The 18,527-nt window shown below is 43.2% G+C and overlaps 1 long non-coding RNA gene across 1 annotated transcript; it reads right to left on the bottom strand.

Moving 5' to 3' along the window:
* Positions 1-11,310: 11,310 nt before the first annotated feature.
* Positions 11,311-18,145, bottom strand: LOC135186387 (uncharacterized). Its single transcript, XR_010306832.1, has 3 exons — positions 17,862-18,145; positions 12,382-12,416; positions 11,311-11,322 (listed from the first exon to the last, which is right to left on the bottom strand). It is a non-coding gene; the product is annotated as an uncharacterized LOC135186387 (long non-coding RNA).
* Positions 18,146-18,527: the final 382 nt, after the last annotated feature.

The following is an 18,527-nucleotide window of genomic DNA, read 5'->3' as shown; positions in this document are numbered from 1 at the left end:
AGCAGCATGCTGTTCCTCAAGCCTGATGCTTGCCCAAATGGATTCACAGCCTGAGGCCAGCCAGTTTTTGGTGGCTGCATGTACTGCCATGAGGCAGCAGCCTAGAAAGCCCGTGGCTCACAGAGGAAACCCATCTTTAATCACTCCCAAAGCTGAAGCATCGATATTGTCACCAGCTGCTTCATTAAGCAGGCTTTAAGCTGAAAACAGGCTGTGTGGGAAGAGGAACATCAGCCCAGAAAAGCAGGACAAACCCTGCTGCAGCAGCAGACTGCTCGTGGCCACATCTGCACATCATCCAGAGGAGAGGTTCCACCCAGAATGGTCCAAAATAAGTCTCCCAGGGAGACCCAAGCAGTCTCAGAGTGAAGGCTTTTCAGAGGTTTACATTTCCCAGTAGCTTTGGTGCTGGTGGTTTGTAGACAGTTACCAGGTGGCATCACCAGCAGAGAGTCAGCATCCAGACACAGCATGAAAGGAGGACAAAAAGCCAGAATGGGGGAGAGGGTTTTTTTCCCCTATATTCATGTGCCTGTATGAATATTGGATATATTTTTAACTCCTTTTCCCACCTTCTGTCTTCCTGGCTAAATCAGAGCTTACTCTGAAAGATGGGAATTCAGGAGTCACATCACAGATGCTTCAGGTGTGAAGAGCCACAGAACAGGGCTCAAAGGGACATTAGGAGCAATACATGGGCTAATAATGCTGTTAAGACAGAGGGAAAAAATGTATCCCAGTAAAGGATGCACTAATGGCCAGGAGGAGAAGGAATCTGAGGCACGTGTGGTTGGGAAATGAGTTCACCATGAGAAGGAAAGAGGCAAAAACATATTGAAAGAGGGAAATTTCATAAACCATACATGCTGAAATGTCTCTCTAATTCCAGTCCTAGAGGAACAACCTCCTGCCATGGCCTGGATGGGCTTTGTGGTGAGCTACACCCATGGCAAGAGGGGCCAGCAAGCCAGCACTGGTTGGACCTTGCACTAAGATCCTCCTTCTGTCTTAGCCCATGGCAGTGCTGGTCGTGGATCAGGAAACAAAGACAAGAGAAGCAATAAGGCCTCTAGAGTGAATGAGTCCTAATGGTTTTGCACCACCCTTTGGTCTCCCCCTGTGGCCAAAGAGAGGGTGGGGAGCAGTTTGGAAGGTGATGCACATACCTGCTTCTTGAGCTTCATCAGGTGGGACATGGCAGGGAGCGAGAGCAATGAGATGGAAAATGAGAACAGTTAGATGAAGAGTGTGTGAATGCGACAGGAGGGTCTAAAGCAGCACAGGAGGTACAGAGCAGGCAAACAGAGGGTGGGATGAAGTGGAGGCAGGCCACCAAAGCACACACAGGTACAAGAACTGTAAACCCTTCAAGCCCTGGATGCTGTCAAACTCTGCAAACCACTCAGAGGTCTCCCCCAGCATCCTAATCAGGTTTAACCTCCTTTCAAAGGTGCCCTCAGCACAAAGCCTTACAACCGTGGAACCAACCTACCCTTTGGCTCCTTCTAGCAGGAGCACTGCAGCCCAAATGGCTCAAGTACAGATGTTGGGCTTCTGTTGCAGCCCCTCCTGACCATCACACCTTCCAAAAGCCACATGCAACGTGAGGAGGGGAGGGGAGCCAGCTGGGGCTGTGTGCCAGTGTCTACACAGAGATCATTAGCAAAGAGCTGCGTTCTGCAGTGCTGTTACTCATATTACATACATCATTTGATGGATTAGAGTCTATAAACCTATAACATATACTCTGCATTATATAGAATACTGGCATGAGTATATTATCTAGGCCTGTAATATATCATTTAGACCTGGAATACATTATATAGGCCTGTAATATATTATATAAACCTGTCATGTATTATTTAAACCTATAATATATGCACTGCATTCTATAGAATACAGACACAACTATATTATATAGGCCTGCAATATATTATGTAAACCTATAATACATTATATAGGCCAGTAATATGTTATATAAACCTATCATGTATTATTTAAACCTATAATATATGCACTGCATTCTATATAATACAGACACAACTATATTATATAGGCCTGCAATATATTATGTAAACCTATAATACATTATAGAGGCCAGTAATATCTTATATAAACCTATCATGTATTATTTAAACCTGTAATATATACACTGCATTATATATAATACAGCCACAAGTATATTATATAGACCTGCAATATATTATATAGACCTGTAATATATTATATAGACCTGTAATATATTATATAAGCCTATAATACATTATATAGGCCTGCAATATTTGATATGAACCTGTTAGATATTATTTAAACCTATAATATATACACTGCATTATATATAATACAGATACAAATATATTATATAGGCCTGCAATATATTATATAAACCTATAATACATTATATAGGCCTGTAATATATGATATGAACCTGTCATATTATTTAAACCTATAATACATACACTGCATTATATATAATACAGACAACTATATTATATAGGCCTGCAATATATACACTGCATTCTATATAATACAGACATAAGTATATTATATAGACCTGCAATATATTATATACACCTATAATACATTATATAGGCCTGCAATATATGATATGAACCTGTTAGATATTATTTAAACCTATAATATATACACTGCATTCTATATAATACAGACACAAGCATAATATATAGACCTGCAATATATGATATAGGCCTGCAATATATGATATAGGCCTGCAATATATGATATAGGCCTGCAATATATGATATGAACCTGTCAGATATTATTTAAACCTATAATATATACACTGCATTCTATATAATACAGACACAAGCATAATATATAGACCTGCAATATATTATATAGGCCTGCAATATATGATATACACCTATAATACATTATATAGGCCTGTAATATATGATATGAACCTGTCAGATATTATTTAAACCTATAATATATATACTGCATTATATATAATACAGACACAAATATATTATATAGACTTGTAATACATTACTTAAACCTCTAATATATTATTTAAACCTATAATATATACACTGCATTATATATAATACAGAAACAATTATAATACATATTATTTAACCCTATTATACATTATATAGACCTATAATATACTATATAAACCTGTCATATATTATTTAAACCTGTAATATACACCCTGCATTATAGATAATGCAGACACAATTATATAGACCTATGATATATTATATAGAGCTGTAATATACACCCTGCATTATCGATAATGCAGACACAATTATATAGACCTATGATATATTATATAGAGCTGTAATATACACCCTGCATTATCTATAATGCAGACACAATTATATAGACCTATGATATATTCTATAGAGCTGTAATATACACCCTGCATTATATATAATGCAGACACAATTATATAGACCTGTGATATATTCTATAGAGCTGTAATATACACCCTGCATTATCTATAATGCAGACACAATTATAATACATCATATAATATGTTATTTAAACCTGTCATAATGTTATATAGGCTGTAACATATTATATATATATATTACATATATATATGTGTGTGTATATATATAGTATATAGGCCTGTAATATATTATATAGCTATATATTTTAGCCTATAATATATAATACACTGCATTATATAGAATGCAGACATATAATTATAGTAGATAATATAATATATCATATTATCTATAATGCAGCCATACCTTAGCACAGATGGATTTTGACTTCAAAATCCATATGGATCGTTAGCTACCAAGCTCCACAGGAGAAACCAGTTGACAGCTGCTAGGAAGCTTTCCAAGTTATGACTCAGTTCTCCCACAACAGCCTTAAAACTCAGCCTCGGAACCTGCTGTGGCTTGGAGGAAAGGACTGCATCTGCTTTTCCCCTCCTGCTTCCTCCCCAAAGTCAGAGCAGACAAAGAATGGGGCATCCCTGGTCAGATTCAGGCAATGGATAAGAAAACCTCTTGACCTGCAAATGGTTTGCCCTAATATCTTTTGCCTCCTGCTGTCTTCTACCACCTTTAAAAGTGAACATTGACACCCACCCCCCACCCCCACCCCCCACCCCCAGCCCTGATGTGGGGAAGAGATGGAGCTGAGAAGCTCTTTTACATACCTTCTTCTTGAACCTCTTCTGGAGGTGGGAAACATCATGCAGCAGGAAGAATAAGAAGTGCAAGGGGGGCGGGGGGAGAGGAAAAGAATTAAACCAAGAATTATACCAGGAAATACCCAATGAGAACATTCCCAAGGTTTTGCCAAACTCCCTGGGCATTATGGATGAGTGATGGAGTTACAGGGTGAGAGAGGATTAAAAAAACATCACATTTTGATGGGTGTATGATGGGGTTATAGATAGTACTGAAACATGGGAGCACGACTACTAACGAAAATCACATTAAAGATAAAATAGCAGCCAATATTTCAGTCTTTATTAGAGCTGGCCCAAAAAAAATGTGCCTAAACCTGACTTTTTTACCAAAAAAAAAAAAAATTAATCCAAAATAAGATCATTGTAATTGGTTTGTTGTGGTTTTTTTTTTTTTCTCTTCCTCAAACAGCATTAAAATAAAAAAATTAAAATCACTAAGATTGATCAAGTGTTGAAACATTAAAGTGATTGATTCCTGAATTTCACCAGGTGGGCATGAGTGTCGGTAGGGGGTCTCACTCTCTTTAGGGATCTAAGGGGTTTGGAGAGGAAGGAGAGGAGATGACACCCTTGGGACAACAAAAGCAGCTCAGTCAGGCAAACAGTGCAGTAAAAAGAGGTAGATCAACCCAAATCAATCAATCAATCAATCAATCAATCTTCACTTATTTGTTTGTTTGCTTCCATACACATATATATAGATATCTATAATTAAATACATCTATGTGTGTGGGTATATATATGTATAAATGATATAGATATATAATTGTATATGCATGGATTCTATTTATTTATATATACATTCATTTTTAATGTCTTTTGAAACAACAAACCATGTATGTATATATATATTATAGTGTATATTATCCAGTGTGTATATATATATAAACTAGATACATAGTGTACACTATCCACACTTTTAAAAGATATATATACATATATGCATGGATTCTATTTATTTATATTTATATATATATATATATATATATATATATATATATATATATATATATATATATTCATTTTTAATGTCTTTTGAAGCAACAAACCATGTGTATATATATATATTACAGTGTATATTATCCAGTGTATATATATATATATATATAAACTAGATACATAGTGTAAACTATCCACACTTCAGATATATATATATGCATGGATTGCATATATATATATATATATATATATATTCATTTTTAATGTCTTTTGAAGCAACAAATCATGTATGTATATATATATATTATAGTGTATATTATCCAGTGTGTATATATATATAAACTAGATACATAAAGTACACTATCCACACTTTTAAAAGATATATATACATATATGCATGGAGTCTATTTATTTATATATATTCATTTTTAATGTCTTTTGAAGCAACAAACCATGTATATATATATATATATATTACAGTGTATATTATCCAGTGTGTATATATATATATAAACTAGATACATAGTGTAAACTATCCACACTTCATATATATATATATGCATAGATTGCATATATATATATATATATATTCATTTTTAATGTCTTTTGAAGCAACAAATCATGTATGTATATATGTATTATAGTGTATATTATCCAGTGTGTATGTATATATAAACTAGATACATAGTGTACACTATCCACACTTTTAAAAGATATATATATACATGGATTCTATTTATTTTTATATATATATATATTCATTTTTAATGTCTTTTGAAGCAACAAACCATGTATGCATATATATATTATAGTGTATATTATCCAGTGTGTATACATATATAAACTAGATACATAGTGTACACTATCCACACTTTTAGAAGATATATATACATATATGCATGGATTCTATTTATTTATATATATATATATTCATTTTTAATGTCTTTTGAAGCAACAAACCATGTATGTATATATATATGATAGTGTATATTATCCAGTGTGTATATATATAAAAACTATATACATAGTGTACACCATCTACACTTTTTAATATATATATGCATGAATTGTGTTTTTATATATATAAAAATATTAAATTAATATATATTTTATATATATATGATGTATTTTGAAACAAGAAACCATATATGTGCATATCTATATAAAAAATATGTATGCAGTGTACATATATACACACTGGATAATACATAGTGTATATTATCCACCTTTTTTAATATCTATATGCATGGATTGTGTTAATTTTTTATATATATATATAAATTTTGATGTATTTTGAAACAACAGACCATGTCTGTATATATATATATATTATGTGTATATTATCCAGTGTGTATATATATATAAACTAGATACATAAAGTACACTATCCACACTTTTAAAAGATATATATACATATATGCATGGAGTCTATTTATTTATATATATTCATTTTTAATGTCTTTTGAAGCAACAAACCATGTATATATATATATATATATTACAGTGTATATTATCCAGTGTGTATATATATATATAAACTAGATACATAGTGTAAACTATCCACACTTCATATATATATATATGCATAGATTGCATATATATATATATATATATTCATTTTTAATGTCTTTTGAAGCAACAAATCATGTATGTATATATGTATTATAGTGTATATTATCCAGTGTGTATGTATATATAAACTAGATACATAGTGTACACTATCCACACTTTTAAAAGATATATATATACATGGATTCTATTTATTTTTATATATATATATATTCATTTTTAATGTCTTTTGAAGCAACAAACCATGTATGCATATATATATTATAGTGTATATTATCCAGTGTGTATACATATATAAACTAGATACATAGTGTACACTATCCACACTTTTAGAAGATATATATACATATATGCATGGATTCTATTTATTTATATATATATATATTCATTTTTAATGTCTTTTGAAGCAACAAACCATGTATGTATATATATATGATAGTGTATATTATCCAGTGTGTATATATATAAAAACTATATACATAGTGTACACCATCTACACTTTTTAATATATATATGCATGAATTGTGTTTTTATATATATAAAAATATTAAATTAATATATATTTTATATATATATGATGTATTTTGAAACAAGAAACCATATATGTGCATATCTATATAAAAAATATGTATGCAGTGTACATATATACACACTGGATAATACATAGTGTATATTATCCACCTTTTTTAATATCTATATGCATGGATTGTGTTAATTTTTTATATATATATATAAATTTTGATGTATTTTGAAACAACAGACCATGTCTGTATATATATATATATTATGTGTATATTATCCAGTGTGTATATATATATAAAATTATATATCTAGTGTATAGTATCCACACTTTTAAAAATATCTATATGCATGGATTGTGTATATTTTTATGTATATATTCATTTTTTATGTATTTTGAAACAGCAGACCATGTTACATACACATATGTTATATGTATAGTGCATATTATCCAGTATATATAGATAGATATATACACACATAAAATCTATACCTAGTATATACTATCCACACTTTCTATATGCATGGATTGTGTTTATTTTATATATATATAATTTTAGGGGGCTCATTTTAAACAAGAAGCCAGGCCAAGTTTCCCACCAGCTCAATAAGGGACACCAACATCCATCACTGCATTGATATCTGCAGCTCAGAAGCAAATCTTACACCCAAGGTATCAACCCTTCGCTCTGGGTTTCTTCCTCCACGCTGGGAGAGGCAAACCCAAAAAGCAGAAGCCATGGCACATACCTTCTTCCTGAGCTTCAGGTGGCAAGTGTCATGGGCCAAGAAGCGACAGCAAGCAGGGAAAGGAGAACAGAAAACATGTTAGGTACTGGTATTGGGGTGAGCTAAGGCCTGGGGAAATGGAAACCTTGGGTTAGAAAGTGATGGAGAGAAGTTACGTGGAAAGGAAGTGGATGATTTTGGGGCAGAGAACACAGATGGAAGTGGAGAGCAAGGAGATGAAAGACCTCAGAGGAGACAGGCATGCAGATTAATAGATACAGCAACAGGAAGGTTGGCTGCCTGTCATTGGATATTAATCATTCATTCTTGAAACCCAGAAGTAGGCAGTTAGGGAGGGCAGGAAGGAGAAGGGCAGGAAATGCTTCTCCTTCAAGGAAGGTTTGTCTGTAGGAGCATCACCCTTTGCTTGCTCTTTGGACATTTGACAAGGCACGAAGGATGGAGCATGAGGAGCACCTTCACCTCCATGGCTTTGCCCTTCCCGGCAGGACTAGAGAGTCAATGACGGCTGAAAGCAGATCTGTGGCCTCTTTGGGGTCTCTGCTTTCATAGTTTTGAGCTCTTGACCTTCTCAGAAGCAGTGCTGGGAGAACTGGAGACATAAGGCTGATGTACCTCAGGGCAGCAGCTACTCTCAGCACAACTACAGTGTCCCCTCTGTTCCCATCGCAGCTGCTTGGAGCAACTTTGGGTTGCCTGTGGCCACAGACAGATCTCCACACAGTTGCACGTAAAATCTTCAGGATGGGTGTTTCTACTCAGCCCAAGTCTCTGTCTCAGAGCTGCTGTCATACCCTTCACAGACAAATATTCCATTTCCCAGGGAACACTTTTGCCCTGGAGCCTTTACAAGAGGTCTTGGACACTAAGGGCAGAACCTAGGAGGTTTGGCCCTTCTCTCTGCCCCTCACAACTTGAGGAAATGAAGGATGACAACCAGCAGCTAACCTGGAGCTGATGTGTCAAAAGGCAGCAATACATGGCCAGAGTCTTCCTCTCCCTGCTGCCCACAGGAGCTGAAACGACTCCGTTAGAAACGGTTCTAAGGCTGGAAGCCCTCTGCTGGGAGGCCAGGCTGAGAGAGTTGGGGATGTCCAGCCTGAAGAATAGAAGGCTCCAAAGAGACCTTCTGGTTGCCTTTCAGTGCTTAAAGGGACTGATCAGAAAGCTTGGGGGAAGAATTTTAGCAGGGAGCAGGGCCTGTTGTGCCAGGACAAGGAGTGATGGTTTGAAACTAAAATAGGGAGATTCAGAATGGAGAGAAGGGAGAAATGTTTGACACTGGGAGTGGTGAGACCCTGTCCCAGGTTGCCCAGAGAGGTGGGAGATGCCCCATCCCTGCAACCTCTGCAGCTCAGGTTGTTTGGGTCTCTGAGCAACCTGCTCTAGTTGCAAATGCCCCTGCTGAGTGCAGGGGAGTTGGACTGGATGATCTTTGGAGGTCTCTGCCATCCCAGAGCAGTCTGACATTCTGTGGTCATACATTACTGCAAAAGCAAGCTCTGTCTTGCAGTGAAGGGGAAGGGACCAGGAAGGGACCAAAGGACAGTGTGGCTGTCCCCCCTCCAGCCTCAGCTCACAGTGTAGAAGAAATGCTTTTAGGAGCTGCTATCCCCATACCAACTGTACTGAGGGCCTGGTTAGAGACATCAGAGCACTGGGAACAGAGCAGCAATGCCCAGCCTGTGCTTTGGGCATCGCTCTCAGCACAGCAGTTAGTGCTGAACCCAGCCTGTGACTCTAACCTGGGTGAGAAGGGCTTTCCATGCTCCACCTTGCCAGACCAGAGCTCTGTCTCACAGCTTGTCAAATCACCTTTTGCCAGCTAAAGGTGCATTAAAACACTTCATCCACACCAGTTGGATCCCTACCCCTCCTTTTCCTCAGCAGTTGGGCATCCTGCTCCTCTTCTCAGTTTCAAAGTTTAAACTCAGTCCATGGGCATCACCAAAGAGCTGGTTTCAGCCACCATAAGTTGTGTGGCCTCTGCCCCAGTCCCTGCTCTCAACCACTGCGAGCTGATGGGCAGGGCTCATTCACTCCCAGCTTGCCAACCATTCCCCTGCAGCTCAAACAGCAGATGAGGAAGGCTCTGCACTTCCTGACCCACACTTGACTGGTTTTAGGGTTTCCAACTGATTTCCTGATCAAGTGTTTCAGATCACCTTTAGCAGCCAGCACCAAAGAGAAGGGTGAACTACAGACAAGGGGAAAGCAGGACCAAGAATCAAAGAAAGAGAAAAACGATGTTCCAGGTTGGTTTTGTTACCTTCTTCTTCGTATTCCTCTACATGGGAATAGGGGGGGAAAAAAAGGCAAATAAATCAACCATCAGCCATGATGCATTGGTAGCACATTACACACAGCAGAGCCCTTTGTGTTCACAGGGTTGCTGGGCAAGGTGGTCTCAGAGAGGCCATGTCCACAAGTAAAAGAGCAAATAAAGAGGTAGTCGAGACCCCATCCCTGGAGATCTTCAAGGTGAGGCTCTGAGCAACCTGCTCTAGCAGAGGGTGTCCCTGCATGCTGCAGGGTGGGGGGATGGACTAGATGACCTTTGGAGGTCTCTTCCAACCTAAACCCATTCCATGATTCTGAAATGACTCTGAGAAGTAAAAGGTGCCAACAGGGGAGGGTCAGGTTGTGGAGCCTTTGTCTATAGACATCCCAAACTCACCTGGATGTGTTCCTGTGTGGTCTGCCCTAGGGGAATCTGATTTGGCAGTGGGAGGTGGACTTAGATGATCTCCAGAGGTCCCTTCCAACCACCTTTTATTTTTGATGGGGGCAGACTAAATCAGCTCCAGAGGTCCTTTCCAACCCCTACCATTCTATGACTCTATGATACTGCATTGCTCTTTTTCTTGGGGGACAGGACCTGGGGTGTGCAGGTGTGGTAGAAGGAAGGAGGTGGCAGAAAGGACTCCAAAGTGTAAGGGAGGGGGGGGAAGAGGGTAAACTAAAGGTGTATTTGTATCTACATTGCTTGTAAGGCTTTGCGTTTTAAAAAGGGAATGACACAGGCAAAAGCCTCGAAATACATTGCCAGCAGGTGGCAGTGGCCATACAAAAACTGGCAGCGTCCTGCAACAGGAGCATCAACGTAGCGCTGGGACCCGAAGAGCTGCCCGCAAGCTCAGAGGCAGCCCAAGTGCTACAAGTGATGTAGCATCACCGCCACCAGGAGCTGGTGACAGTCAGAGGTGCAGAAAAGACACCTCAGGTTTGTCCAAGCGTGCTGGGCTGCCACTTGGCGCTAGAGCCTCAGCAATGGGCAGGGAGGGGAAGATAGATGTGGCCAGTGAGTGCTGCAGGCTGGGCTGGCAGCAGTTGGGAGACAGATTTAAGACTTACCCTCTCCTTGATCCCTGTGAGAGAGGAAAAAATAAAAGGTTATTGAGATTAGATGAATATTTCTCTCACCTCATATTATTGCCAAGCTCTCAACCACACTCTGAAGCAATCCAACACACTGTTATTTGACATCTAGTCTGTGGCTTCTGCTCTTCTCCCACCCTCACACAGCTCTTCCTGGAGCCATTTGGTTTTAAGAGTAATAAAGCAGCTGGTTGGTTGGTTTTGATTCTGAAGGGTCTGTACCCAGGAATAATCCCACCACCACAGGACTGCAACATGATGCTCTCACAGCTGATGAAGGTGGAGCTCAGCCCTGGTGTGCTGGGCAAGCTGACCTCCAGCTGATGGCTCACTGCAGGCTGATGAGCCACAGGCTTCTTGAACCATAGAGCTGTGTGATAAAGATGTGGCACAAACCAGGTGCTTATCCCATGGCAGTTGCTACATCACAGTCCGTTCTAGTTCCTTGCTCCCTTTTGCCAGCTTCTTCTGCTCTGCCATCACTTTGCATGAAACCCAAACCCAGGAGCAACCCCAGGGCCAGACACTAAACAAGGGACTTGTTAGCTAGGGATTGCCTTAAAAAAGGAGGCCAAAATCACCTTTGGAAAGCATCCATGATTGATATCCTTGTTAAAGCTCCTTGTTAAATCTTGCCCAGCCTGCTCCTTTTTTTTAATGGCACAGGCTGAGCTGAAACTACCTAACAGAGGAGGGAGCTAAGTGACCACTGCCCATGATGCCTCCGGTGTTACCAACACACTGAACCTCCCCCATGGCTCTTCCACTCCACCCTGTGCTTTATTCCTCCTCCTCTGTCCTGGCATGGCCACTGAGGCCAGGACAAGCTGAGCTAGGTGGAGGGGTTTGGAGGATACCCTATGCTGGTGTCAGGTGAACTTTGATGGACCCTTTGACACTCAAAGCCCTTCCTCACTGCCTCGGTGGGGGATGACTTTGGGCTGTGCAGAGAGCAGTACCCAGCCCTGGTCCCCGTGGAGATGCCCTTGCTCTGATGTGTGGAGCCAAGCTGAGCCGATGAACACGCAGGTGGCTTCCTCTCTACTTACACTTCCTCGGTGTCAGACATGTTGGCGAGGAGTTTCTGAGGAAGAAATGGAAAGAACAGGGGGGAAAAGAAGTGTTATTAGTGAGAGGCCTCTTTAAAACACCAAGGCAGGAGCAGAGGGGTTGACATGAGGCAAAGGCAGCAAGTCTGTCCCCTCACCAGCACTGCCAGTTTGGGAGCAGTGCAGGTGAGAGGAGAAGAGAAGAGGAAGAGGAAGCATTCCCCTGGAAACACATGCTCCAGTGACTCAGCTGCTTCCCACACGCAGGCCCAGGGGTAGAAACATGGACCTGGCTTTAAGCTGCACTGCAACCCCCCCACCCCAGAGCTCAGGGAGACAGGCATGAGTCAGAGCATCCTCTTGCTCCCATTTGGTATTTCCATCACTCCAGCAAGATCAGAGAAGCTTCTCTGACTTGTACACTACCCCAAGTGGGGAGCTGCCAGCTCCACAGCATCAGGCAGAGCTAAAAAAATAACTGAAACTACACCACACCCAGAGATAACCCCGGAGATAACTGCCTGTGTGTCAGCACCCAGAAGTGTGTCTGCTTTCTGCAGCTGGAGAGCCAAGGAACAATCAGCTGTTGATTGCCTCAAGATGAAAACTGGCCAAGTGCCTGCTTAGGCAATTCACAGCAGTACTGCAGCCTCACAGCTTGCTGGGGGTTGGAAGGGACCTCTGGACATCATCCAGTCCAACTCCTCTGCTAAAGCAGGGGCACCCACAGCAGCCTGCCCAGGAGTAGTTTGGAATCTCCCCAGAGAAGGAGACTCCACAACCTCTCTGGGCAGCCTGCTCCAGGCTTCCAGCAACCTCACTCCAAAGAATTTTCTCCTCCTGGTCAGGTGGAACCTCCTGGCTTCCAGTTTGTGCCCCTTGTCTTGTCTCTGGGCACCACTGACAAGAGTCTGGCCCCAGCCTCTTGGCCCCCACCCTTTAGGTCTTGCTGAGCATTGATCAAATCCCTTCTGGGGCTGCTCTTCTCCAGGCTCAACATCCCCAGAGCTCTCAGTCTTTGCTCCTCACAGAGCTGCTCCAGATCTCTCAGCATCTTTGTATCTTCCACTGGACTCTCCTCAGTAGCTTCCTCTCTCTCAAACTGGGGAGCCTAGAACTGGACACCAGACAGCATAACCTGTTGTCTTTATTGCAACCCATCCTCACACCACAGGGCAGGAATGAACCCAATCATGGTGCTGCTTCTTCACAGCCTCAATTGCAGCCAGGGAAGGATAAGGGACAGATAGGGCCACTCTGCTGGACCCTAAATGTGTGTTCCAGAGCCTCAGCCGTGGTGCTGCTATTCAGAGAGCATGGTGGTAACAGCAGATGCTGTGCCTGGTTTGGTGACAGCAGCAGTACAACACTATGGCTCCTCTAAAAGCCTCAGCTGCATGGAGGAGGTGTGCAAGGGCCCTTAGAAAACTTCCCTCCAAATCCACTGGGGGTCTTAAATTAGAAACCAAGCTCCTCCTCACTGGGAAAGCCAAGCCATGACTTCCATGACTTCATTACTCAGCTGATACATGAGAGAAGTCTTGAAGGAGCAGGTGGGCTGACTTTGGTTCAAAAGGAACAACTGCAGCTCAGCAGCTTTCTATTTCTGAGGAAGGAGTAATCCCACAGGCTCTAACCCTGCCCTATAAGGGCTTCTCTCCCTTCCCCAGCCATGACCCTGAGCACCACACGTTAACACCAACAGGATTTAAGCCCTCCATGGTCTAAGCAGCAGTAAACAGCCAGCATTTGTCCTCCTAGCTCCTCACTAGTCCTCGTTCTGAAGCAATGGCTGTGTTAGGACCTGATCCAAGCAGCTAGATGGGAGGGTGATCAACTGCTAGGGAGCAGAAGATTTGGGTCCAGTGATCTCTTGGTTCCAGGCTGCTCCGTTTGCCCACTCCACTCCTCAGGTACACCTGCATGGTGGGGTTATGGGTTCTAATCCCACCAGGCAGAAGCCATCTGGGCAACCTGATCTAGTCAAGACATTCTTCGGGGTGGGGTTGGTCTAGATGACCTTTAAAAGTCCCTTCCAACCCAGACCATTCTGTGAACTTGGAAGGAAATTCCATTTTGTAAAAGCCTTTTTCTGCTACATCAACTCCTGCTGCTGCTTCTATGACTGACTTGGATTCTACCACCACCTCTGGTCTCTCTCCCATGGTCTTTTTTAATCTAGATCATGAAATCTTCAGGATAAAGACTCCCACTTGCTATCTGCACAGTGCCTAGAAAGGTTTGCAGTGCCATTTCAGCCTGCAAAATTGATTCAGGCTATTAGTAACAATGCTTGACAGCATGTTGGTTTATGCAGCAGGGCAGCAGAGCTTCTCCTGGCAGAAGCCTGTAGAAGGAAGCTGCCAGATGCCCAGCTGTTGGCTTCTTCCAAAATGCACAAGCTATAAAACTCAGGGCAACAGCCAAGCCTCCCATGGATTCTGCCTGTGATTTATAACCCCCAGAGTTCCATGGTGGAGGGGAAGAAAAAAATCACAAACAAGAGGATTTCCAAAGGGTTTGGGGCTAAACTCTTCTCTCCCACTCCAGTGAGAAGAGTAATTCTGCCCAGTGCTGGGGAAGAAAGCAGCTGGGGAGCTCTCTGTGTGCACACAGAGAGCAAAAGTCTGCTCAGGGTAGGGCAGGCAATGAAGCGCAGCTATCGAAGTCAACAGGAACCTTTGCAATCAGGCTTTCCATTAACAGTTACTGGAATGAGCTCATCTGGTCTCCAATTTAGCTCTAAGGACATCTTGCTGAGGGTTGTCACATTGGCTGCTCTCTCCACCCTTCTACATTTGCTACTCCAAGCGCTGAGAATGAGATTTTGGGTAGCATGCATCTGCCTACCCTCAGAGCCTAAGCATCCCCCCCTTGCACTGCAGCACCCCCAACCCCAGAGGGGTGGTTCTGGGCCCTAGATAAGACAGATTATTAACCAGTGCATTGGCAGACTCTGTGCAGAGGTGATTCATGCACAGAAACCCCACAGAGCAGGGCAAGGGGGACAAAAAATTCCAGGGGGAGATGCAGGTTTCAGCCCTGCGATGGCCAAATGCTGAGCCAAATTTGGTTGCTTTATGAGGAGGAGCAGGCACTGAAGCTAACTCCCACTGCCTAGAAAGCCAGAAAGGTCTTGCCTCAAGGAGGACAAGGCATCTGCCCACCTCATGGCATTCAAAAGCCATCTGGTCCCTCAAAGTGAGGGGGCAAAATATTGACCATCATAGCAACAGCCACCCAAGACGAGAAAGGCTCTTCCACTGCTCATGCAACCAATGCTGCCATGGTGGCAGCCAGCAAAAGTGAAGCCTATTGACACCCAAAAGGCAACAAACCAAACAATCTGCTAAGAGCTAGGTTTTGGTGGTTGGTGTTGGGTTTTTTTTCAGTTAAGACTAAGTTTGTTGAAGGCAATGGAAAGTCTCCAACTGGCTCAGGATTGTCCTTTGGTGGAAAAGACAACGCACAGCAAACGCAGCCCAAGATTAAGGCTGTTAGCACCTCAAGGCAATAACTGAGCTTTGTTTGTAATGGGGTCTGGTCTTGGCTGAGGTTTGAGGATGTAATAAAACCAATTAGTGAATGCTGCCCACCAGCTGGAAAGGAATCAAAACACATGGGAAAAAAGCCAGCCCAAAAACTTCCTGCCTGCTTCTGCTCCTTGAAGCTGAAAGCAAAGGTTGTTTCCTGCATTAGTGGAAGCTAAGCAGATCGTGGCTGGAAGGACAAAAGATGTCACTTCAGAACATGGTTTACTGGTCATAGTAATGTTGAGTTGATGGTTGGGCTCCATAATCTTAGAGGTCTTTTCTAGCCTTAATTATTCTGTGACAAACACCCTGACTCTCAGCCATGTCCCTTCTGGCCCCAAATGCTCCTGTCCTTGGCTGAAAGAGCAGAGCCAGCACATCCCAAGAAGCCTCTTAGCAGCTGAGAATGCACCCAGGAGGGGGGGGGCAGAAGGGCTGCTTTGCACCTCCAGGCCATCCCTGGAAATAACTCATCCATCAATCCTCCCCTCCCAAGCCAGCCCATACAAGGGAGACAAGATAGCAGGAGCTGTATGGACTAGAGGGGAGGACAAAAGTGGCCATACATTGGCCATGGGACCTGTCAGGGAAAGACTAGGGGGGTGGTCCTACTAAGCAGCTCCTGGGCACACTTTCTGCTGCAAATCCACTGCATACATTTTTTTATGTACTTAGAGAGTCAAAAAGATCTGGATTACACATCACAGAATAGCTTGGGTTGGAAGGGAGCTTAAGATCATCTAGTTCCAACCCCACTGCCATAGGCAGGGACACTTCCTACTAGACCAGGCTGCTCAAAGCCTCATCCAACATGGATTAATATACATTACTTAAGATTATTTACATCCTAATATATCATTATAGCTAAGTACATCTATATACTTTAAGATCTATTTCCTCCATCCCTCTGCCTCCATCCTTTGTTTCTCAACTGCTCAGGACTTCCCATCACAAAGCATTTCTCTCCCCCAGGCTAGAGAATGAAGCACCCACTCCAGTGCTGCTGCCAAAACAGGGGCAGCAGGACTCAAGTTCTGCTGCAAGCTCCACCAACACACAGCAAAATCTTCATCCCCTGCCCCAAAATTTGCCCTTCAGCCTTGTGGTTGGGGCGATGGGATCTAGCTGATGCTGAGTGGGGTCTGCAGGAACAACGATGCTGAGAGAGGACTGGAAGACAACAACTGTGTTTTGCTTCTGTCTCCTGTCTTCCCCTGTTCTTGCATCCGTGAGGGATGGCTGCTTGCCCCAGCAATCACCCCTCAGCCCTGCTCCCATCCCAACTGCTGCCATCATTGCCTCCAGTGATGGTGACACTGCCTTTGCAGGATCCTCCCTACTCCAACAACCAGAAGTTTTTCAGGCTGAGGGGGAGAAGCCTCCCACACAGAGAGGAGTCCCTAAAGCAGGTGCTCAGGCCAGAAAGGCATAGCAGGAGCAGCCCAGCACTGCTCTGAGTTCAGTTTCTCTCCCAGTTTTCTCCTTTTCCATGGGAAGGAACAGTTTTCCACGACCACGTTTGTGTTTCTCAGGTCTCCAGCCCCACAGCCCCCCTCACCTGCCAGCAGTCTCCCAACGGCCCTGCCCTTCATTCCTCCCTTCCTCCTCAGCTGTCCTTTTCTCCAGGTGGCGTGGAAGAGCAGTGCTTCCTTCCCCCTGCTGGACGAAGTTATCCCAAACTACCCCAAGAGATGCCATTCTCCCAAGTCCCACATCTTCAGTTTGGGAAGGTTTTCACTCCCACCACCACTGATCCGGGCGAGTTCAGCCACCCAGATCTCTGCGGGTGACACAAGCCTTGTGTGATGCCCGTCCACAGCCAAGAAGCAGAAACGCCTTTTCCTTCAGATCCTGCAGACCATAACCCTCCCCTGACGCTTCTACTTTCAAACCTCCCCCTTGTGGTTTCAGCCCCCGGCAGCATCCCCTGGCAGGGCTCCTGCTTACCTAGGAGGAGCAGAGAGAAGCGCTGAGCTCCCTGACGGAGGGCACAGGCGGGCTGGGATCTGCGAGCGACCTAAGGTGATGCAGCTCTCAACTTATAGTGACATTTGATCCTCTGGAGGAGCCCATTGGCCCCGGACTCCCCCGGTGGGCAGGGAAGGGAGTAGGCACAGGGTGAGAGAAGAGGGGGGGGATGGAGGGGGAAGCAAGGGAAGGAGAAAAAAAAAAGGTCATACTATGTATAGGAGCAGCTGGAGGAGGCGCACGGATGATGTTGAGATGGGAGGGACATGTATGGAGGGAAAAAAAGCCCTCCGAGGCTGATGCTTCTATATTTACAACCCCACCAGGCAGGCAGAGCTTAAAGAGGGGTATCTGAGGCAAAGGCATCTCAGGAACAAATGCGGACCCCCCCCCCCCCCCCCCCCCCGCCCGCCCAAGCTCCGCGGTCATGGCTTAAAACCTGTTTGCGGCACCCCTGGCGCTTGCAGCGGCAGGCTCTGGCGCCTGGGCAGGGCAGGAGCTCGTCCCTGCTGCCCCCCTCCACGCCAGCAGGTGCTGGCTGTGCTGCAGGGCTAGAGCCTGGGGAGCTCCTGCCACCTGATGCTCCTTGAAAGCAGCACTCAGGGGGTACCAGAGGAGTCCCAGGCACGGCGCTGGACGTGCGCG

This window comes from Pogoniulus pusillus, chromosome 24 (genome assembly GCF_015220805.1).
Source record: "Pogoniulus pusillus isolate bPogPus1 chromosome 24, bPogPus1.pri, whole genome shotgun sequence".
Classification (NCBI taxonomy): Eukaryota; Metazoa; Chordata; class Aves; order Piciformes; family Lybiidae; genus Pogoniulus; species Pogoniulus pusillus.
The sequence above is the reverse complement of the archived record's forward strand: the minus strand, read 5'-3'. Positions and strand labels throughout refer to the sequence as shown.